The sequence below is a fragment of the Ctenopharyngodon idella genome, chromosome 17 (assembly GCF_019924925.1).
Source record: "Ctenopharyngodon idella isolate HZGC_01 chromosome 17, HZGC01, whole genome shotgun sequence".
In the NCBI taxonomy this organism is placed as follows: domain Eukaryota; kingdom Metazoa; phylum Chordata; class Actinopteri; order Cypriniformes; family Xenocyprididae; genus Ctenopharyngodon; species Ctenopharyngodon idella.
The window spans coordinates 812539-836899 of NC_067236.1; the positions used below are offsets into that span (position 1 = coordinate 812539).

Sequence of the window (24361 nt, forward strand, 5' to 3'; positions counted from 1 at the left end):
CCGCCAACAAAAACACTACACTATAAAATTATTCACTGGTTTCATCTTTAAGTAATTGTATTAAATTAAATATTGCAATAATTTATTCAAGCAAACAAAGGTAACAAGTTAACTTCCAAAGTTCACTCAATTTCAAACATAACTATAAATCCATAACCTTAAGTTGTTTACAAAACTACTTGTAATAATTATCTAAAATCTCTATTGTTGCCTAAAATATGGAGCTATATTAAACTAAGAGTTAAATAAATCTAAGAATTTTAATAACTAACACAATTTAACATGACTAAAGTTTTTTTGTTTGTTTTACAAACATGACTGAACACAAACCACGACATTAACACTGACATTATAACATTTGTTAGTTATAGAATTCTCTAAGGCAAGTATACATGTGAAAGAATGTGAGTTTGAATGAGAGAGTGTGAATTCCTCCACTAAACAACAATGAACAAGCATTGAACATTTGTCAGATTATATGCTAAAAGTTCGTTGAGTCCATGAATACATACAGAACACGCATCACTGCCAATTTTCCTGACCTCCTTAGGATAACTGATGTCCAGTCATGAAGAAGCTCCATCAGCACAGCAAAGGCATGCAACATCCTTTAAATTGTTCAGGACAATCTTCTCCTTTAAAAGCACGGTCACATCAGTGATCTTCATTGGGGGAAGGTCATTCTCCTTTTTGACCAGTATTCATCCCTGTCACCACCAGTTCATCATTGGGTTAAAAAGAGGAAAAAGACAATTACTAGGGAACACAAAACAAATTTAACATTTTTTAAAAAACTAAAACATTTGATGGTTAAAACTGAATAATTTTCAGACAGGTGCATCCACATCATTGTGAAGTGACTCAAGAGCAGCTCTGGAGATGAAGTTCAAGTGGATTGTCCTCATACAGTGAGACTGCAGATGGATTAGATTAATCCATATACAGTAAAAATGTCCAGAGCTTACTTTTTTAGCCATAAATTTAATTGTGATCTTGACATGATATTGTTTACTGCACAGCCCTATTCAAAAACCATGTTTTTGCCACAATGTCTTCATTTAGGGGCCAGTGGCTCCATACACAGCATGTAGTGTGGAGTCCTGTGAGATGTTTTTCTGTCATTATGAAGCTTAAAGGGTTAGTTCACCCAAAAATGAAAATAATGTCATTTATTACTCACCATCATGCCGTTCCACACCCGTAAGACCTTCGTTAATCTTCGGGAACGCAAATTAAGATATTTTTGTTGAAATCCGATGGCTCCGTGAGGCCTGCATATAGGGAGCAATGACATTTCCTCTCTCAAGATCCATTAATGTACTAAAAACATTGAAATCAGTTCATGTGAGTACAGTGATTCAATATTAATATTATAAAGCGACGAGAATATTTTTGTGTGCCAAAAAAATAAATAAATAAATAAAACTTATATAGTGATGGCTGATTTCAAAACACTGCTTCAAGAAGCTTCGGAGCATAATGAATCAGCGTGTCGAATCATCGGTTCTGAGCGCCAGAGTCACGTGATTTCAGCAGTTTGACACGTGATCCGAATCATGATTCGACACGCTGATTCATAACGCTCCAAAGCTTACTGAAGCAGTGTTTTGAAATCAGCCATTACTAAATAAGTCGTTATTTTGTTTTTTTGGTGCGGCAAAAATATTCTCGTCACTTTATAATATTAATATTGAACCACTGTACTCACATGAACTGATTTAAATATGTTTTTAGTACATTAATGGATCTTGAGAGAGGAAATGTCATTGCTGGCTATGGAGGCCTCACTGAGCCATCGGACTTCAACAAAAATATCTTAATTTGTGTTCCGAAGATTAACAAAGGTCTTACGGGTATGGAACGACATGAGGGTGAGTAATAAATTACATTATTTTCATTTTTGGGTGAACTAACCCTTTAACAGTTAAAATGCCAAAAAATGTCTTCAACAAAAAAGTAGTTATTTATTTAGTATTAAAACAGACATGACATACCTCACACATTCTGTTGAACTTGGAGGGCTGCTCTTTAAAGTATCAGTTCACCCAAAAAAGAAAACTGTCATAATTTACTCTCCCTCATGTCGTTCCAAAACCATAAGACTTTTGCTAATCTTTGAAACATAAAAGATATTTTTAATATTCTCTCAATTTTTTGTCCATTGCAAGTCTTTTTGAATCTGAACAGACATGATCGCTGTACATGATATGAACAGATATAATTTAGAATTTTATTCACATATAAATATTGGTATGGATTACTATAATAACTTTGCATTTGTGAAGCTTAAAAATACTGATTATCTAGACTGTAAATGGATAAAAATAAATAAATAAATAAAAAAGATGAGAATATTAAAAATATCTTCATTTGTGTTCCATAGATGGACAAAAGTCTTATGGGTTTGGAAAGACATGAGGTTGGGTAAATGGTGATAATTTTTATTTTTGTGTGCACTATTCCTTTAAGAAAGGAAGACCAGAAGAAGAAAAGAAGTTGGTTTGAGTTCTGCAATGAATAACACAGACATAAGTTATTTTAAAAAATGTCAAGAAGTCATACTGTTGTTGCATAAACATTTTAATTAACGTTAAACAGGCAGAAGACAACAGAAACATTCATTTTCTAACAATAAACTCACATAAACTCAAAAGAATGAAGCACTCCTTAGGTCTCTGGCTTGATCTACAAAAACAAACATGGTTTTATCAAAAAACAACTGATAATGACATGGAATTTTAAATTACTTACCATAAATCGTCTTTCCCTCTCTTCTTCTGTAGCTGAGAAAATCGCGCATCCTCGCACAGCAGTCGCCTGACGTTTACTCCCGGAGCGGGCCAAACGAACACACAAAGCGCAACAAGTCTGAAATATTACATGCAAAACATTAATTTCAACAATTATCGCTTCAACACCATAATAAACCAATCTTTATTACATATCGCAGTTTTATTTCCTTAAGGAAAACTTGGTCATTACATTCGGGTTAACCGTGAAGATAAAAAATAAATAAATAAATAAAATAATGAATTAAAATGTGAATCTGTTGATAACCTTCCATTAACAAACTTCAAGAAACTTGTAAATATGACACAAGAAACCCACTATATTTAAAAACGTCTCTTTGATTCAATAAAAGAGGCCGTTGAGACATGAGGCGAATGAGGCAAAAACCGCGAAAATTTCCATCTAAGTTCTTTTCTGACTTTTTTCGCCTTCAAATACATCTCAAAATACTTTTGGACAGAAATAAGTGAGAATATCTTCATCTTTACTTACCATAAACCGTCTTTCACTCGATTCCATCCGAAGATGCGGAGAAAATGGCGGCTTCTCGCACCGGAGTCCTCAGTGCTGTTAACGTGACGTGCATGCTCTCCTTCGCGTCCGCGTTCCCAAGATCTTAAGATTAAGAAGGATCTTCAATCCAAAATTGGTTTGAATTAACCCAGCGTCCTTACCCAGCAGTCTCAACCCAGCGGTTCAGTTGAAAAAATAACCCAGCATTTTTTAGAGTGTGGTTACATGCGTAACTGAGACGTTTTTTGGCCCATATGTTGAGCATTCCAAAGATCTCAGATCCTTCTAAAAGAGAACCGATAGCATCTCGGCTGGTGGTCTGAGTATGGTTTGCATTCAGCTACAGGTACGTTTCACTAAAATGTTCATCGTGAACGCAAATCACTCTCCTGACATTTTTCCATTTGCTAATTCCAACTGGTTTGGTCATCAGATGCTTCTGTACAAATCTTAATCGTCATGGCTGCTGCTTCTGACAGATTCTGACAAATTGTTTGTCATACATGTGCCAGCCACATCCAAATTGCAAGAGAGAGAGTCAATTTTTAATTTTGTTAATTTTTAATTTAAGTTAATTTTGTGTTAAGTCCACAAGATGATATTTATTGATGTTCTTAAACCACCGTGTGAATATTTCCATGCTGATGTTACCATTGCTTTGTGCAATAAATAAACATGATTCGAGGAAAACAATCCAAAATAAATGTGACTAATTATAATAATAATTTGTTATCTCCCCTTTTAAACTGTATATACAAAAACAGCATGAGTAAATCAGTGCTACCGCATCATTCTATTTCTAAAGATGGACTGCTCCATTCAGGCTAAGTAAACCACATCTGCACTACAAGCTGGCCGCATGCTGCGATACTACAAAAGTTCGGCTCGTGATTGGAATCTAAAAAGCTATCTTCATAATGCCATATCTACACCACCAGCGCGTTCATTTTTAACAATCACGTTTGACAAGACAGACAGCAGCAGTACAACATCTAATGCTATGAAGAAATATACTTAAAGCGGCCTGTATCATCATTACCTGATATCTCACCTGTTACATTACCGTTACATATGCAGCTTTTTGATTAAACTGTTACTTAACTGCCGCAGCAGAGATTTCTCCCTCCGCTTTTCACGGCCACTACAATGGGCCTCCAAATCATTCTCTTCTATTTGCAACCACTCCAATGCAGTCTGTTGCATTAAAAGTACAAGTTCCTCCAAACTAATGCCATTCCTCAGATGGCTAATCTGGTCTTCCACTAGCGATTAGTTTGTAAATAAAGCAGAACTTATAGCAGAATTTAAAAATCAATTGCCCAAATTCTGCCTTTCAGAAATTTAGGACATTGGCTCCATATGCAAGCTTGTCATGCACCCCAGTGCCACTCTACGTGGATCTAACGTTCCAATAAATAATCTTCTCAATCATCTCCATTTTTTTCTACAATATAATTTTTGTCAGCAGAGCTCCAGCTATTAATAGCCCGCAAATTCAAATATCTGAACCCAGCCTTTTAGATTCTCGTTTGTCACTCGTAAAGTAAGAAAATGCTTATTCCTCCCCTGCAGGAAGTCACTAAGAAAACATCACCAGAACAATCAACACTCTATTCGTCCTCACGTTCTTCAGATTTTTCAGATGCTCTGAATCTACTTGCAGTTCTAAATTCGATCCACCACGCAGATCCATTTGTCTTTCTCCAATCTCCAAGTATTATACAGCGACACCATCCACAATATCAAGCATAGCATTAAAAATAATCTTTTAGCACGCACCAATGCTAAATTTTCCATATATTGTAATTATTTTTCACAATTAATAAATTTTTAGATAACTGTGATTTGTATATGTACATTTCTGAAATACATTAATTGGGCATAGTGACCTCTGATAACAGATTGCACTAAATTATAATTAATTACATGAATTTCTGGGAGGGATTAAATCCTTTAAGTCTTCTGTACTTATATTGCTGAACTACTCTTAGTTGACTGCCCAGCTTGCTGTCCTTGTAAGTATCTTTTTTGGGGTTTAACTCGGAGCTCAAGCCAAGCCTCGGGTTCAAGCCTCCTTCGAGGACAGCAAACCAAGTTTGTTTTACCATTAACCATTCAGACTGAATGGGCAGGCGAACTTGTGAAATGTAGTTCCAAACGTAGGTTCGGGAGGAGCCTAAACATTCAGTCCTGTCAATCATCATTACGACCATATATAAGCAGCAGTCACTGCGTCATCTCAGTGACAATTCTTCCAGCATCCCTCCCCATCTCCTCCTCTATTTCTCTTATTCTCCCTCTATGCAGTACTGCTATAGGGGGGTTTAACTCGGAGCTCAAGCCGAGCCTCGGGTTCGAGCCTCCTTCGAGGACAGCAAGCCAAGTTTGTTTTACCATTAACCATTCAGACTGAATGGGCAGGCGAACTCGTGAAACATACAAAAATGTACATTTTGTGTCTTTGAAAGTTATGTATTAATACCTACATATTAACAATGAGACCAGGCTGTCACATCACATGGCTTAAATACTAGCTCCTAGACATAGGAACCAATGAATGCAACTCATGAATAATAATAATACACATTATCCCAATACACCACATTACCTTCCCCGTTAAAGTTAAACACCACAGTTCAAATTTTAACAACATACATTTTTACTCAGTCTCTGAAATGCTGTGGTACTTTAATAGTCAGTTTAGAAAATCGCAAACCCACTGGACTTGAAACCAGGGGTTCCGGTGGTTTGAATGGTACCTCAGACTCACACGTACCTGCTGATGTTCCAGCAAACCCAGAATCTTGGTCATTGGTTTCAGCATATTTAGCAGTCTCTTTTTCATTCTATAGTCACTTCGGATCTCCTCCCACCGTACTTTGCAGGAAAACAGAATCATCCACAGCAAAGGATCTCTCTCTTGCCCGATAGTCATGTTGACTTTTCTGCAAATACTGTTTTCTGTGAACAGTTTCATGAATGTTTGTGTGATAAGCAGGGCGGGGCGAGAGCCATGGGAGAACAGCGTGAGGCCGATGGCATGATTGCTAAGGAGCATCACCTGCGCACTGCACCGGTCTCATATCTCTCATGGAGGAGCTCCGGAAGCATAAAGGGAGGAGCGATGACCAGGCCTGGATTTTGTGTTATGTTTTTATTATGTTTGTGTGTGCGGCAGTCGTCCGTGGGGGAATGCTGCCATTTTACTTTCGTTTTTTGTTTGTTTATTTTATAACTTTATAACGTTGTTTGAACGTTCGCCGGTGTGAACAGCGTTACAGTTTGGTTTCAGGAAATCCAATCTGGTGCAGATGTGTCTCTTTAAAAATAAATCAGATGGTGACTGGCCTGTGTTACAATTAGGGGTTGTGTGATGGTGCAATAGAAATAAAGATATTTTATCATCAATGCACATTTGTTCATTAGTCAATTTCTTCATACCATCTTAAACGTCTGGACATATCTCTCTCCGCCAGTCTATTGGTTGCTAGGTGTTTTGGTGCACTTGTAGTATGCAAAATACTATTCTGCTTCACAAATCTTTGGAATTCATCAGAAGTGAAAGTAGTTGCATTGTCAGTCACTATTTGTTCAGGTAATCCATATGCAGAAAACATTTAACATTAGTCTGGTAATTGTAGCTTGAGAAGTAATTTGTGGCATACGAAAAACTTCTAACCACTTAGAATAAGCAACAACAATGATCATGAACATATTGTTCAGGAAAGGACCAGCGAAATCGACATGCAACCTTTTCCAACACTCACCCGGGAATTCCCATGGATGAAGAGGGACTTGACTTGGCATTCTTTGTTCTTGTTGACAGATTTCACACTCCTTCCAAACTCTCTCTACACTTATTTGCGAGTCAGAGCTTTCATTTTACAGTTTTTTTTTTTGTTTTTTGTTTTTTGTTTTTAATTGCTTTGGTGCAATTTTCACAAGCAACTGGTAAATTTTCAAAACTCTTAGTACTAATATCACAACAGATAATCAAAAGTGCACTTTTTTCAAACATTTCAGCGTATTTTCAATTGTGTTAGTACAATACACAATCAGAAAGTATCCTTTTCACTACACAAAATAAGTGTCACAGTAATTCAGTAATTCACAGTAACTGCCTTTCATAAAGCTATTACTATCAAACTTTTGATTTGCATCTCTTCTCGTTTAGTTTAATACATTTGTGTATTATTTAATCCAACTGAACTTAATGGTTAATAAATGAATCGTTTGTACACCTATAGATTTCTATAGATATTGATTCTATAGGCATAGTTTCTATAGAAATTATTTGCAGTTTCCGATATGGATAATCAAATGTAATGAATTATAAGCAATTTATCTTAGACCACAATTTTCAAAGTGTGTGGTCCTGGTAAACACTGTGTTGTGAACCAAATGTCCCAGTAATTTTAGACTGTGTTTGGACTTTTTTTTTTTTTTTTTTTGGTCCCCATGAGGAAAACATGTGAAATTATATTTTTATAAAATGTAAATATGCATACATTTTTCTGTGATGGGTAGGTTTAGGGGTATGGTTGGTGTAGGCGAATAGAATATACAGTTTGTACTGTATAAAAACCATTACGTCTATAGAGAGTCCCCATAAACCACATATACCAAAGTGTGTGTGTGTGTGTGTGTGTGTGTGTGTGTGTGTGTGTGTGTGTGTGTGTGTGTGTGTGTGTGTGTGTGAGAGAGAGAGATTTCAGTGTGATTTGAAACATGTATCTTGCATTGTTTGCTATTGAATGAACTAATTGTTAAAAGTACTAAACTGAAAGAAGAACATAATGTTGTGTTTTGGTGATTAAACCAAATGTTCGCGTTCCATATTACAATGATCTTGTGTTTTGAAACAGTGATTATGTAGAATGAAAATATGTACAACTAGAATGAAAGCATGAGATCAGGTTTTGAAAGAATGACTAGTTGTGTTAGGAAGTGTGATCAGTTTGGAGTTTTGTACTAAGAGTTTTGAAAATGTACACCTTACTTGTGAAAATAGTACCAAAGCAAATAAAAATTTTTTAACAATGCCAGGGTGTCCTGAGTGAATTTCATGTAACAGTGATTTTTGAAATTTGAATGATACGATCACTCGTGTGCTCCATAGCACACATCCCTATTCCACTGACAGTTCATCTCTTTTTGCATTGAACACTTTCAAATCATCTGAAACTTCAATTGGCCAACCTTCCACAACATAACGGAAAACTTCAGAAAGTTTTTGCTCTGTTCTTGTCACTCTGGCAATCTGTGCTGCATTTAGAGGAGCTTCTTGAAGATGGTTAGTCAGAAGAGTTTTGATAGTCACTGATATGGCTTCTGTTTCTTCATCTGTAATTTCAGGTAAAGGAATTCGTGACAAGCCATCTGCATTTCCATGATTTTCTGCCTTACGATAAATGATGTGGTAATCATATGCTGACAAAATTATAGCCCACCGCTGAATGCGAGCGGCAGCCATCATTGGGAAGTGCTTATGTTCACCAAACAGGGTCACTAACGGTCTATGATCAGTTATCAGTTTGAAGGATCTTCCCCAAAGATTTTTTTACTCCATAAATCACACTCAAAGCTTCTTTCTCAATCTGTGAATATTTCTTTTCAGCAGGGGACAAAGTACATGAAGCACATGGGGTGTTCGTCACCATTTAGCACCATTTATTTGCAAGATTGATAATATTAGAGAGACAATTATAATCACGCAGTCGTCCACTACAATATCAAATCAAACGGTGCATTGTAGTATCCCTGAGGAAAAATTAAATTCATTCGCTGCTATAGGAGAGGAAGAATTGTCTAAACTTGTTAAATCATCAAAATCAACAACATGTATGTTATACATTGAAAGAGATGCTTCCAGAGGTCATAGATCCTTTTCTTAATATCATTAATTCATCCTTATCACTAGGATACATACCAAAAGCTTTTAAGCTGGCTATTATTAAACCTCATATTAAAAAACTATAACTTGATCCTAGAGAATTAGTCAATTACAGGCCGATCTCGAATCTACCTTTTCTGTCAGAAATACTAGAAAAGGCAGTATCATCACAACTATGTTCCTTTTTAGAAAGAAATGGTATCTGTGAGGATTTCCAGTCTGGATTTAGACCGTACCATAGTGCTGAAACTGCTCTCATTAGAGTTACAAATGATTTGCTCTTATCATCAGATCGGGGTTGTATCTCTCTATTAGTGTTACTGGATTTTAGTGCTGCATTTGACACTATCGATCACAACATTCTTTTAAATAGACTTGAAAATTATGTTGGCATTAGTGGAATTGCATTAGTATGGTTCAAATCATACTTATCTGACCGTTATCAGTTTGTAGTAGTAAATGAAGAGATGTCATATCGATCACAAGTTCAATATGGAGTACCACTAGGCTCAGTACTTGGACCGTTGCTTTTCAGTCTGTACATGCTACCCTTGGGAGATATCATTAGGAAGCATGGCGTTAGTTTTCACTGTTACGTTGATGATACTCTGCTCTATATTTCTTCGCGACCTGACGAAACTTACCAATTCACAAAATTAACGGAATGCATAGCTGATATAAAAAATTGGATGACCAGTAGTTTCCTACTACTAAATTCAGAAAAAACAGACATTCTAAATATTGGACCAAAAACTTCTGCACATAATAACCTAGAATACTGTCAGAACACTTGATGGATGCTCTGTTAAATCTTCGTCGTCAGTTAGGAACCTGGGTGTGCTCTTTGATACCAATCTTTCATTTGAAAGCCACATTTCTAGTATCTGTAAAACCACATTCTTCCATCTTAAAAATATATCTAAACTACGACATATGCTCTCAATGACAAATGCACAACAGTTAGTTCATGCGTTCATGACCTCAAGGCTAGATTACTGTAACGCTCTACTGGGTGGTTGCTCTGCTCGCTTAATAAACAAACTACAGTTCGTACAAAATGCAGCAGCTAGAGTTCTTACTAGAACCAGGAAGTATGACCATATTAGCCTGGTTCTGTCAACACTGCATTGGCTCCCTGTTAAACATCGTATAGATTAAGCACTAAATGGTTTAGCTCCCCAGTACCTGAGCAAGCTCTTAACGCATTATAGTCCTTCATGTCTATTGCGATCTCAGAATTCAGGCCAGTTGATAATACCTAGAATATCAAAATCAACCACAGGCGGTAGATCCTTCTCCTATTTGGCACCTAAACTCTGGAACAATCTTCCTAGCATTGTCTGGGAAACAGACACACTCTGTCAGTTTAAATCTAGACTAAAAACGCATCTTTTTAACCAGGCAAGGATTGTTAGGCTTCATAAATTAGGTCCTATAACTTCCTATAACACCAGATGTACTCGTTACATTAGAAGAAGAATGGCATCTACGTTAATAGTCTCTCTGTTTATCCGGAGGTTTACCGTAGTCAGCTGGATCCGGGCGTATCCAGGTGAGATTGAGGACCTGCGCCTAGACCAGGGGTGTCCAACCCTGCTCCTGGAGAGCTACCATCCTGCAGATTTCAGCTTCAACCCCAATCAAACACACCTGAACCAGCTAATCAAGGTGTTCAAGGTTGCTTGATAATTACAGACAGGTGTGTTGGAGCAGGGTTGGAACTGAAGTCTGCAGAACGGTAGCTCTCCAGGAGCGGGGTTGGACACCCCTGGCCTAGACACAACAACAACACAGCCCTGAAGTGTCAGCAGAGATTGTGTCAACTCGATCATCCCCTGTGAAGGCCTCATCGGCACGACAGCCAGTGGCACAGATCCTCAACAAACTGTCCTATACCGTCATGATGAATACGATCCTCAACTAGATGGAACTGGAATAAATACTTTGACTGTTGCAATCCCAATCGGACTTATGAAAGCTGCCTGAATCATAATCATGCACTGTTCGCTGTCGGCCAGAGGAGAACTGGCCCCCCGACTGAGCCTGGTTTCTCCCAAGGTTTTTCTCCATTTTAACACCTGTTTGCCACCTGATGTCACCTGTTGGAGTTTGGGTTCCTTGCTGCCGTCGCCTTTGGCTTGCTTAGTTGGGGACACTTGATATTTGATATTCAACAATGTTTTGTATCTGCCTGCATCGACACCCTTCTATGCGAACTGAACTGAGCTGTATGATGACATCACTGTTTACTCCAGTGCTGAGATAAATTAACTAAATTAATAACTATTGATTCTTACAATGGAATGAATCAATACTGAATATACTTAAGCTGGACAATGACACCATTTTCTTTAAGAGCTGCTGTGCAGCCAAAATTATATACCAGTTATCACTGTAAAGCTGCTTTGACAGAATCTGCATTGTAAAAAGCACTATATAAATAATGGTCACTTGACTGCACCAATTCCATAAGCTGAGCCATCACATGCTAAAGTCAAAGGTAGTTGTGGGTCGTAATGTACTAACACTTTGTCACTAGTCAACAGTTCTTTACACCTGTTGAAAGCACCTTGTTCTTTTTCCCCCAGCACCAAGCAACTTGTTCTTCCAACAGTCTATACAATGGTGCCAACACGGTGCTCTGATGTGGTACAAAACTTCCATAATAATTTACCAGGCCTAAAAAGGCTTGCAAGTCCTTCACATTTGAAGGTGCTGGTGCATCTTGAATAGCTCTCACTTTGTCTTTTGTTGGATACACCCCTTTTTTGTCGATCACGTAACCCAGGCATTCAATTTGTGTTTGTCCCCACTCACACTTGCATTTCTTTACTCTTAGTCCTGAGTCTTGTAAGACTTTGCAGAGGTTTGTCAGGAGTTCTTGCTCATCTTGACCCATGATCAACAAATCATCCAAATAAACAATCACTTTAAGATCTTTCATCAAATTTTCCATAATCCGTTGAAAAATGGACTGATGCCAAAAGCTAGATGATTATACACATGATTCCCTTGTGTGTGTTGATCGTTGTATACTTCTTAGAATCATCATCCAGTAAGACCTGTTGATATGCCTGAACCAAGTCAATCTTGGAAAACAAATTCCCTCCACTCAGACTGGCTAAAACTTCCTCAATTCGTGGCAAGGGATACACTTCAGTATTGGCAGCTTGATTAACAGTGACCTTGTAGTCTCCGCATAAGCGAATCGTGGAATCTTTTTTTATAACAGGAACAACTGGAGCGCCCCACTCACTGTATTTTACTGGAGATATAATGTTGGCTTTTTCCAATCCAACACGTTCTTTCATGGCAAAGGGTAGAGGACGACTTTTATAAAACTTAGGTGGAACATCTGGTTTCAATGAAATCATAGCTGTAATGTCCTTCAGAGTGCCCAAGTCATTCTTAAAGTCTTCACTATACTTGTCAAGCACTTGGATAGACTTAGTTTGACTCACATATCGAATTACTTTCCAATTCAGCTTAACTTTCTGGAGCCAGTTCCTACCACACAGGTTTGAACCATTCCCTTCCACTACAATTAGTGGTAACTCCTTCACTTGATCCTCATATTGCACAGTGGCTATGAATTGACCCAATGCATACTGGAATGCATTCACCGGTGTAGGACTTTAGCTTTACTCTAGCTCCCTCCAGTGGCAAATGGGCGAATTTATACACTTGATGCGAAATGATGCTTACAGCAGCTCCTGTATCAATTTCCATCAATAAATTTTGCTGATTCACAGCAAAATTCACTCGGGATGGCTGTTTCTCAGTATCACTTAACACGGAGAACATTTCCAGCTCTGGTTCTTCAGCATATAGAGGCTGTAACATTGTGCTTGTTCTGTTGTTCAGCAGATTTATTGTTGAGATGCGACTTCCCTTTAACTTTGCATGCTTTCTATATATGCCCAGTCTTTCCACAATTGTGACATTTAGAATTTTTAAAATAACATTCCTGAGCATTGTGGTTTTTGCCTTTACAATGATAGCATAATTGTCTCTGGTGATGAACAGTCTTTTCATTTACCGTTGCACCGTTGCCACTGAATCCTCTGTTTTCCTCAGTTGTTGCATGTCACAATCTGCAGTCTCCATGCTTAGAGCAATTTCAAGTGCACATGCGAAAGTGAATGTGTCCTCCAAAAGCAATCTTTGTTGACATGCTTCACTTTGGATTCCACTAACAAAGTGACCATGTAGAGCCTTATCCAAACTTGCACCAAAGTCAGACAGTTTATGTTGTGTATTAACGAGGCAAACAACCAACAAATGCCATCAAGCATGCTTTATCGCATCACATGACTTAAATACTAGCTCCTATAGGAACCAGTGAATGCCACTCATGAATTAGTAAATAATAATAATACACATTATCCCAATACACCACAACTAGTTACTTGAAAAAAGTAATCTGATAACCTAACTTACGTTACATGTAATGCGTTACCCCCAACATGGATGACAACATGTTTTTACATCACTTAACTCATACAAAATAAGTTAAGCAATTTTCATTTTTTTAAGTTATAAAAGATTCAACTCGTTTTTAAGTTGAAATGACTTTTACAACCTCATTGATTGTCAGACACAGTTAAAATACAAAAAAAAAAAATTTGAATATTGAAAATTGAAAATCATCTTAAAAATTTAGTGATTGTCATTTTAAAGACCACAACAATCATTTATCACTAAACATAAATGTTTTTAATATGATAATAGGATTTATATTAATTTAATAAATCATTAATAATAATAATAATAATATCATTTATTAAATTAATATAAATCCTATTATTTATCATATTCAAAACCTTTATATTTAGTGGTAAATGACAGTTGTGGTCTTTAATATGACAATCAATATTATTGTTATTATTATTATTAATAAATAATGCAAAATTGATGTAGAAAAGACGACCAGTTGCCATTCAGTATGCATTATTATTAAGATGTCATCACTCTTGGTTACATTTTACATGCTGAATATTCTAACAATGTGAGTCACTGGATAATTTTCAAACTTTAGCTTTTAAGACTCAAATTTTGAGTTTGCCTGGAGTCTGTATATGTTATTTAACCTCAACCAGAATTTTTAAAGGAATATCAATACAGAGCTGCTTTGAAAACACTGTAATGAGCCATTTTTGTTCATGTCCTAATGTGTATGACACGTACATGGATCTGATGTTAAATTGTGCTGAGGAAGGAGTCGAGACAATGTCTCAGATCTTAATGAATCAATCAGTCTAGTTGCTGGTTTGGGTCAGGCAGACGATTCCCATGATGACAGATTACCGTCTCTCTCTCTCTCTCTCTCGCTCTTTCTCACTATTTCCGTTCTTTTTTTTTCTTTCTCTTTGCTAAAGTGAAGGAGTCAAAGCAAGTATTTCCACTCGGATGATAATGAGGGAGAACAGGTGCTTGAACTGAATAATAGAGCTGAGAATGAGCTCTGAATATTAAGTCTAAAGTTTCACCTTGACAGTCTCCGTGCACAATGCAATATAATTATTGCTGTCTTTCTCAAGATATTTATGGTCAAACACTTCACAAAAATAACGAGGTATTTCATGTCAGACCAAAACAAAAGTTGATCTCACAAAATCAATAGATTTATTTGGCAAATTATTTTTCCCAGATGTCCACTTATACTGTCAAGCACGGTTTTTCCAACAAAAACTGTCATAAATTATTTTTACATGATCATTTTCCATCCTTTCCCTGATACTCTGAAACTGGCTGTTCTTGCTACTCTAACTTAAAATTAGTAAATATTTTTTCACTTGTTATATGCCAAAATTAGCAATCGCTTTAAGTGTGTTTATATACAGTGCTGCTTGAATGTTTGAAAACCCTACAGAATTTCTGCAAAAATATGACTCAAAACATCATTAGATTTTCACAAAAGTCCTAAAAATAGACAAAGAGAACCCAATCAAACAAATGAGACAAAAATATATACTTTGTTTAGTACACTGTTGTTACATCCATAGAGACGTATATGTATTTTTCTGTTACTGGTGTAAGATGAAATGCTTGTCTCTGTATGTTTTCCCTGTTTTGTGCTTCTCTGTTGCTCCTCCCACTTTCCACATCACAGGATTGGGAGTGCCACCTGATTTGTGTTCCAGCTCGTTAAGGTGTGACAGCAGTATAAGAACCCAGAGAATGCCAAACCAAATGGGAAAGACTGGCATCTTTTACTCCCAGTGCTTGTTCTTTTCATTGTGTTTTTGGTGTCAGTTGTAGTGATTAAATGAATACTAAAAGAAGGTATGTTGTGTGTTGACTTCTACAATATGTGAGTTTATGGTGACCTGGTATTTATAGTTACCGTTATTTAACTGGAGTGTTTTTCCTTTAAGTTAATACACTGTTTGGTTGTTTATCTTTATTGGGTTCATTTGTAGCCCTTTTATTTGAGAATTCATGTTTTCACTCCTGTCTTTAAATAGAGAGTAGATAAGGGAGGTGTTTGTCTTTGATTTATTTTACTTTGAAGCTAGGTGAGTTATGTCTAAAACTCTTGCTCATTCGCACTATCAGACTCGGCTATGCGATTCAGTTCGCCCAGCGTCCTCCGGTCTTCAGGGGTGTCCACTACACTCAGGTGTCCCTGGACAATGCACCTGTTCTCCGGGCGGAGATTGCTGTCCTCCTGGCGAAGGATGCAATCGAGCCGGTCCCTCCAGCCGATATGAAGTCAGGGTTCTACAGCCCCTACTTCATTGTACCAAAGAAGGGCGGTGGGCTACGGCCAATCCTGGATCTGCGTGTCCTGAACCGGTCCCTTCACAGGCTGCTGTTCAAGATGCTTATGCAGAAGCGCATTTTTGAATGCGTCCCTCCCCAGGATTGGTTTGCAGCGATCGACCTGAAGGACGCGTACTTTCATGTCTCGATTCTGCCTCGTCACAGACCCTTCCTACGGTTTGTGTTCGAGGGTCGGGCATATCAGTACAAAGCACATCTCTCCGGGGTCGTCCCTTCGAGCCTTTGCAATCAGTCGAGTTAAAAGTACTGTCCCTAAAGACTGTCCTCCTGGTTGCATTGGCCTCGCTCAAGAGGGTAGGGGACCTGCACGCATTTTCGGTTGACGAATCGTGCCTGGAATTCGGGCCCGGTGACTCTCACGTTATCCTGAGACCCCGGCCTGGATATGTGCCCAAGGTTCCTACCACTCCCTTTCATGATCAGGTAGTGAACCTGCAAGCGCTGCCTTCGGAGGAGGCAGACCCAGCCCTAGCTTTGCTCTGTCCCGTCCGCGCTCTGCACCTGTACGTGGACAGAACGCGAAGCTTCAGGACCTCAGATCAGCTCTTTGTCTGTTACGGAGGCCAGCAGAAGGGAAAGGCTGTCTCCAAGCAGAGGATGGCCCACTGGATAGTGGACGCCATCGCCCTGGCGTATGAGTCCCAGGGCGTGCCTTGCCCGCTCAGGTTGAGAGCCCACTCCACCAGAGGAGTGGCCTCTTCCTGGGCGCTGGCGCACGGCGCCTCGCTGACAGATATCTGTAGAGCTGCGGGCTGGGCGACACCTAACACGTTCGCTAGATTCTATAGCCTTCGTGTAGAACCAGTATCTTCCCGTGTACTCGCTTCCACCAGCCGGTAGACGCGAAGAGCCCGTTCTAGTGTTGGCTTGCAATGCCACTCTCGCCCCCTGGGCCGGATACGTGCATCCTTTTTACTCCAGTCGAGTTCCCCGCTTGGCGAACCCTGTCGAGTTCCTCCGCCTCCCCCTTCAGCTCGGACATTGCGGAGTGTCTGATGCCAGGCCAAACCTCCGTCTCCGACGTTGACGTTTGGCTGGGTTCCACATGTCGTGACCCCTCCACGTGAGTGGTCCCATGTGTGTATTTGTCCACGGTCAACTCCCTACGGCGAGCCTGTGTCTTTCCCTAGCAGAGTCAGCTCTGCTGTCACCTGTCAGATGAGTCTCCCCCTACCCAGGTGGAGCCATCCCAGGGACTCCATATGCGTACTGCCCTCGGCCAGTCCATATGTGTACTCTCCACGTAAATTCCTCCCCTACGGGTGGGTAGTGGTCTCCGCAGCGTCCCCTACGGGTTCGCTTCCCCAGTGTAGTCTAGTTTACTTAGTGGGTATGTCGGAACAGCAGTAGACTCTCTCGGCGTAAGCTCGCCCCCTTCCCCGTCCCACTGGTGCGCCGGGTGGCTAGAGCTTGCGCTGGGCACTGGAAGGGGTTCATACTGTGGCGCTTTATTTGGGATCCCAATTCGTCGGTCACTACTGACGTACGTCGAACGTGACCGACTGAAAGGGAACGTCTCGGTTACGTATATGTAACCCTCGTTCCCTGAAGGAGGGAACGGAGACGTACGTCCCGTCGCCACAGTTGCTGTACCCTCGCTGTAGTGCGGACTAGATTGTCCACAATCTAGAGTGCGATTGCATCTGCTCCCCTATTTATACCACCTGGCGGGGGCGGTGCGCATTATGCAAATATCGCACGCCAACTCCATGTTGTAGTTCACTCGAAGCTGATAGGGCTCTCTAGCGATATCCCAATTCGTCGGTCACTACTGACGTACGTCTCCGTTCCCTCCTTCAGGGAACGAGGGTTACATACGTAACCGAGACGTTTGTTATTTTGGCTGTTTCCCCCACTGAAGTCTTCTGTTTATATCCCACTGATTATTTCAAATAAAACTTATCTCCTTACTTTAAAAACTGGTGTTGTTCTAACTTGTGCTTGTCCTGGGACCTGGAGACGGGAGTTCTCTCACTCTCTCCCCGCAACTTTTGTTACCCTCCTTTCCTACCCCTAGACCAGAAAGGGGGATCGTACCACTGTAAAAATGTGTTATTTTAATATAAAATATTTAATATAAAATATTGTAAAAATGCTAAGGAAAAAAAATGCTAATAGGTTAACAGTACATTCCCATAAACTGTAAAAGCTCTAACCAGACATTTTATGTAATTTTACAGTGAAATGCTGTTAATTTTGTTTACAGAAGCAAAAAAGAACAAATCAATGTATAATGTCAAAAACTGTAAAATTGATATTACCACAGTTCCCCGTGTGACACTCTACATTTAAAAAGTATTTTGTTTAAATTATCATGTTTTTCAATATTTTTTGTTATAACAAAATTATTATTTAAACAAAATACTTAAACATTGGGGTTTTATTTTACATCTGTGGCCTGTTGCATGAAGCTAGTTGAACTCTGAATTTCAGAGTAGGTTTGGAGTTAACAAATCCAGATAAATCCAACCTGGTTTAGAGGTTTTTCAATGAATCCTAAATCTGTTATTTTTGGTTTCTTTGCAGTGGATTCAAATGCCTGCTTTATAATAAACCTAATTCTCTTTCTATGTAGATTTTATATTCATAAATGTAATTTTTTTTTTGTTACATAGTGTAAACTAAATGTTCAAATAAAGCATTAAAAAAATGGCTTCACCTTTTCTTCCGAATCCTGTGGACATCTCTGTGCAAATTGTTAGACAAGCACTTCATAGAGAAAGAGTTTTTAGGGACAGACAAAATCCCCTTGCCTTCCCTGAGACTTATCTGTATGAAAGACATAAATTTTCCGCGAAAGGAATCTCTTATCTTTGCGAACTTCTTGAGCCTCACATAAGAAGTGTGACACGTCGAAGCCATGCCCTTACTGTACCGCAAATGATGTGTATTGCGTTGCGTTTTTTTGCAAGTGGTACATACTTGTATGCGGTCGGTGATGCGGAGAACCTAGGGAAAAATACGGTTTGTAGAACCATTCACAAGGTGGTCCTCGCACTGCAGGGGAACATTAACAGCTTCATTGTGTTCCCTGGACATTTATCGACCATGTCCTTAAAAGAGGGCTTTTATAAAATTGCCGGTCAGATATTGGGTGACATCACATTAACAAATTTAACCTTTTACATTCACTTAAAAAAAAAAAAATCACTTTAAGTACCTAAATGTATTATACAATAAAGTACATGTTAATGATTTTAAATCTTTATTATTACTATTTTAATCTTATGATAGGATTCCCTAGAGTCATAGGAGCACTAGACTGCACACATGTTGCAATCTCCACAGCTCTAGGAGAACATGAGGCAGATTATGTGAATAGAAAATCCTTTCACAGCCTTAATGTTCAGGTAGGCCTACATGTGAGATGACTTTTTTATTTTCAGTGAGATGAATCTTTAAATGAATAGTAACATTAACAGATATGAAAATGATCTACTGTACATTTAATCTGCAGATGACTTGTGATCATGAATGTATGATCACAAGCTTGGATGCCAAATGGCCTGGCTCAGTGCATGACTCAAGAATTTTCCGTGAGTCTGTTGTGTCAGTGCTTTGAGGAAGGTAAGTTACATTTAGTACAGTACAAAACACTTAAAGTGTCCATTTTAATTGTGACAGCAAATCCTACACAATTTTCCCATTTTATGTTCTATGACCAGCCTGGTCTCATTGTTAATACGTAGGTATTAATACGTAACTTTCAAAGACACAAAACGTACATTTTTGTACGTTTAGAAAGGTGCTAAAAGGTACAATATTGACGTAATTATGGCACTAAAACGTAAAAATACTTACGTTTTTACAGCGAAAAAAACGTAAAATATTTACGAATCTTATCATGTCTTAAAGATATATGTATAATTTCCCTTTTATCGTTTTGTAGATAAATGTAAGATCCCTAAACCCCACCCCGAACCTAAACCTACCCATTTTATACAGAATGTTAAAAGAATAAAACATAATGGGCAGAAATGTGTAGGAAAATGACAATTTTAGTAAAAATATAACATTAAAACGATATTTTGAGCCACTAATCCTACACCTACCCCTAAACCTACCCATAACCATTTCTTTAAACTACCTACTAATATAAATAAAAGAATGACAGACAAACAAGCGTAATCACAATAATTTATTTATTTTATTTTTTTTTGCGAAAATGTCAAAAGTGGTACCAAAAGTAGTTCAAATGATGATGAGTTCCAGTCACATTCCTCTCTGGCGGTAATAGTTTTTTATAGGGTACAGAGCAGAATTTAACTTATTAATCCATGAAAATATGATAAATTCGGCTTCTCTCCGCGAAGGCGCGACACTCATTTCAAATGTCAATCCACTGAAACACGGCATGTCGTAATCTGTGACGAAGGTGAGAACCAATGAGCGTTTGATATCAGTGCCGTAAACCATGTTGTAACGCTTCTTGAGGGTGTCGCTACTTTCAAATTTGAATCATAACGAGCGCGAGCTTTGACTGTGACGGGCGCTGTTGCTGAGAATCAAAATGAAGATCGATGGATAAAGGGCTGAATTTGGATCTGTTCCTTACAAACATATGGATTCTAAAGATTGGGAGTACAGCGAACAAATAAAATGGATGTGATTTGTGAATTTATGTTGTGTTTTGGTGTATCTTATGGTTGTATTGTCAGTCACTGCATAGGAGAAAACGCCTTCTGTGTCTCACAGCAAACAAACTAAATATTACGAAATGGTTAAACAATTACAGAAAATTTATTCATAAGGTTTTAAACTGTAGTCTTGTTTAACATTATGCAATCCTCCGAAACGAGCAGCACAAGTCACGAACAGAAATGTTATTTCATATTAAGTAGATGAGTAAACTGCTTTCAATAAATTCGACTAAAAACAACATTAAATCATTAAAGCCACGATTTTAATATTAATAGGCCTACATGGGAATTCATATACATTCACACTTTACGTTACATGATTTACGTTTTTATTGCTGTTAATACGTAAGTATTTTTACGTTTTAGTCCTCTAAATACGTCAATGTTGTACGTTTTTGTGTGTATGAAAACGTAAGTAAATGTACGTGTGGTAGAACCACAATTTACGTAAAAATACACACGTATTCTCATGAGATCACGTTGCAGCGACAGGGCTTTTTGATGGCCTGTTGGTAGGAGACAGGGGTTATGCATGGCAGAGGTTTTTGCTAACCCTCTATCCTGACCCTCAGACAGGGCCACAAAACCACTTCAGTGTGGACCTCAGTAAAACCAGGGTCAAGATCGAGATGACCTTTGGCATCCTAAAGGCACGTTTCAACTGCCTTCGGTGCTTAAGAGTGTCACCAGAGCGAACATCACAGATTGTAGCTGCATGTGCCATTCTGCATAATATAGCCACAATCAGAAAGGAGCGATTACCACCACAAAACCAACATCTCCCCGATGAAATTGACCCCATCACACTTGACCATCCAGCTGGCGCAGCTGTCAGAGATGCAATTATCATACAATATTTCACTTAATAAAAGCACATTGAAACTGCATATCTCAAATTGATTTATTGGTTTTGTGGCTATGGGAGGGAGAAAGAGCAAGAAAAAGTTGCATTAATAAATATTCATATATATTGTGTTCATACTAAAGTGTTACATGGTTAAATAAAGTTCACACACTGAGATATGTGTTTCCAGCTGTTTGATCTCTAGTTTTATTTTTTTTAATTTGGAGTCTCCTCAGCTCACAGTCCAGCTCCTTTAGTGTGTTTATTTGGGTTATCTTTGTCTACTTTTTGGACTTTTGTGAACATCTGATGATGTTTTGGGTCATATTTTTGCAGCAATATAGAAAATTCTAAAGGGTTCACAAACATTCAAGCAACACTGTGTGTGTGTGTGTGTGTGTGTGTGTTCTTGTATATATGGTTTATGAGGACACAAAAGTGTATAATGACATGGGTATTACAACGTAAACATGGTTTATGAGGACACTTCCTGTGTCCTCGTAAACCAAATGGCTTAAAAAACATACTAAACGGTGTTTTTTTAAATTCAAAAAATGCAGAAAGTTTTCTGTGATGGGTAGGTTTAGGGGTAGGGGTAGTGTAGGGGGATAGAATATATACTTTGTACAGTATAAAAGCCATTATGTCTATAGAGAGTCCCCGTAAACTAAAAACAAAATGTGTGTGTGTGCACGCAATGCATATGCATTCATGTGCATTGTGAACAGTGTATATACCATGCATTGAAAGCACCCATTCTTCAAGCATCAGACCTGTTATTGAGATGATTTGTTCATCACCAGGGAAGGTGTGAGGTGCGGGTCTGTTGTGGGTTGTTCCAGTCTGACTTATGCTAATGACTCAGCACCTGTGTGTGTGACTGATGGGCTGCTGGCAGCGTCTCTCAGGTTTGTTTCCTGTCTGATCAATGAGCCGCCTCCAGCCAGCTGACCTCCTCCAGGCAGAGCGCCTCTGTAAAAAGCAGAAGAGTTATTGATCACGCTCCAAGACTGTAAACACATGCTGGCAGCTCTGCATGCCTATTAGATTCCTCTTGTTGTGGTCTGTGTTGAGGGATTTTTCAATTCTGGTTTTAATCAACAGAAATATAAAGCTTAGTGAATGCACAACAATACCAACCTGAATGAAGGGGAATGGGAACAGAGAAGACTATAAGAGAAATAGACAGATACAAAACAAAATATACAAAATAGACAGATAATACAGAAAATACAGAAGTACATTATTCTTGAATTAAAGGGTTAGTTCACCCAAAAATGAAAATTCTGTCATTAATTACCCACCCTCATGTTGTTCCAAACCCATAATACATTCGTTCATCTTTGGAACACAAATGAAGATATTTTTGATGAAATTCGGGAGGTATATGACTCGTCCATAGATCGCAATATAATACCACTTACAAGGTCCAGAAAGGTAATAAAGACACTGTTAAAACAGTCTACGTGACTGCAGTGGTTCAACCTTAATTTTATCAAGCGACGAGAATACTTTTTATGTGCAAAAACAAAACAAAAATAACGACTTTATTCAACAATCTCTTCTCTTCCATTATCCTTACACAGTAGCCGCAGTAAGCACAGTGAAGACTTCCGTGTTTAAGTCAGAATGCTGGCGCATGCATGTGATGCTGACGCAGGAGCCGGCCAATAATGAGTCGCCGTTCTGACGTAGAACCTGGAAGCCCTGGACGTAAAAAGAGTATGAGAATGAAACAGAAGAGAAGATGTTGTTGAATAAAGTCGTTATTTTTGTTTTGTTTTTGTGCACAAAAAGTATTCTCGTCGCTCCATAAAATTAGGGTTGAACCACTGCAGTCACGTCGACTGTTTTAACAATGTCTTTAGTACTTTTCTAGACCTTAAAAGTGGTGATTATATTGCTGTCTATGGACGAGTCATATACCTCTCGGATTTCATCAAACGTATCTTAATTTTTGTTCCAAAGATGAATGAAGGTCTTACGAGTGTGGAACGACATGAGGGTGAGTAATAAATGACAGAATTGTTATTTTTGGGTGAACTAACCCTTTAATATAAATGCACTAATTAGCACTAACACTTAAATTGATTTTAAGTGTAGTCAGATAAAGTAAATCAAATATACAGAAGTGTTTCATAAGTGCATTACTTAAAAGTGTGCTATGAACGCTTTACATAAAATTTCAGTGGATTTATATATATATATATATATATATATATATATATATATATACTGTCACAGTCACATTTGGTTTGTGTTAGTTTTCATGAACTTCTAGTGTGTTTTCATTCATAACGTGTTCCTTTGTTTAGATTCCCGCCACTCATCCGTTACCATGGACACTAATCGTCACAGCTGTATGTCTTTTAGTTTATCACTATTGTATACTTAAGTCTCTCCTGTTCACTCAGTGTTTGTTCGGTCACAGTTATGTTCATCGTGTTTGCTGCCTGTCTTCATGGAAAGTAGGCTATTATTAAACCTTTTATCATTTGGGACTTTATTCATCTGCCTTGTCTGTCTCCCTGCAAACACCCCATGACATATTCTATCACTAAGTTCTATTTTAATGGATTTTCATGAAAAATACAGTAAAAAATGTTTTAATTACAAGTAAAACACCATTAACATACACTTAACTACATCATATAAGGGGAATTTAACATAGTTACAATACATTTGAAATGAATTATTTAATGTATATAAATATGTGGGCAATAAATTATAAATACATTTTATATATATTTATTATATATTCTTATATTTTAAATAATTCATAAGTCTATTTTCTATGTCTGATGAGTATATTTAAAAGTGTATGAAAGATGGGTTCAAGTGTACTACAAGTGATAACTAAATAAATTTTTTAATACAGAGATAAAAGCACATTTT

General features: G+C 38.1%; 1 pseudogene; it reads left to right on the forward strand.

Annotated features, from left to right (window-relative positions):
- Positions 1-18631: 18631 nt before the first annotated feature.
- On the forward strand, positions 18632-21505 carry LOC127498484 (putative nuclease HARBI1; annotated as a pseudogene).
- The last annotated feature ends 2856 nt before the right edge of the window (positions 21506-24361 follow it).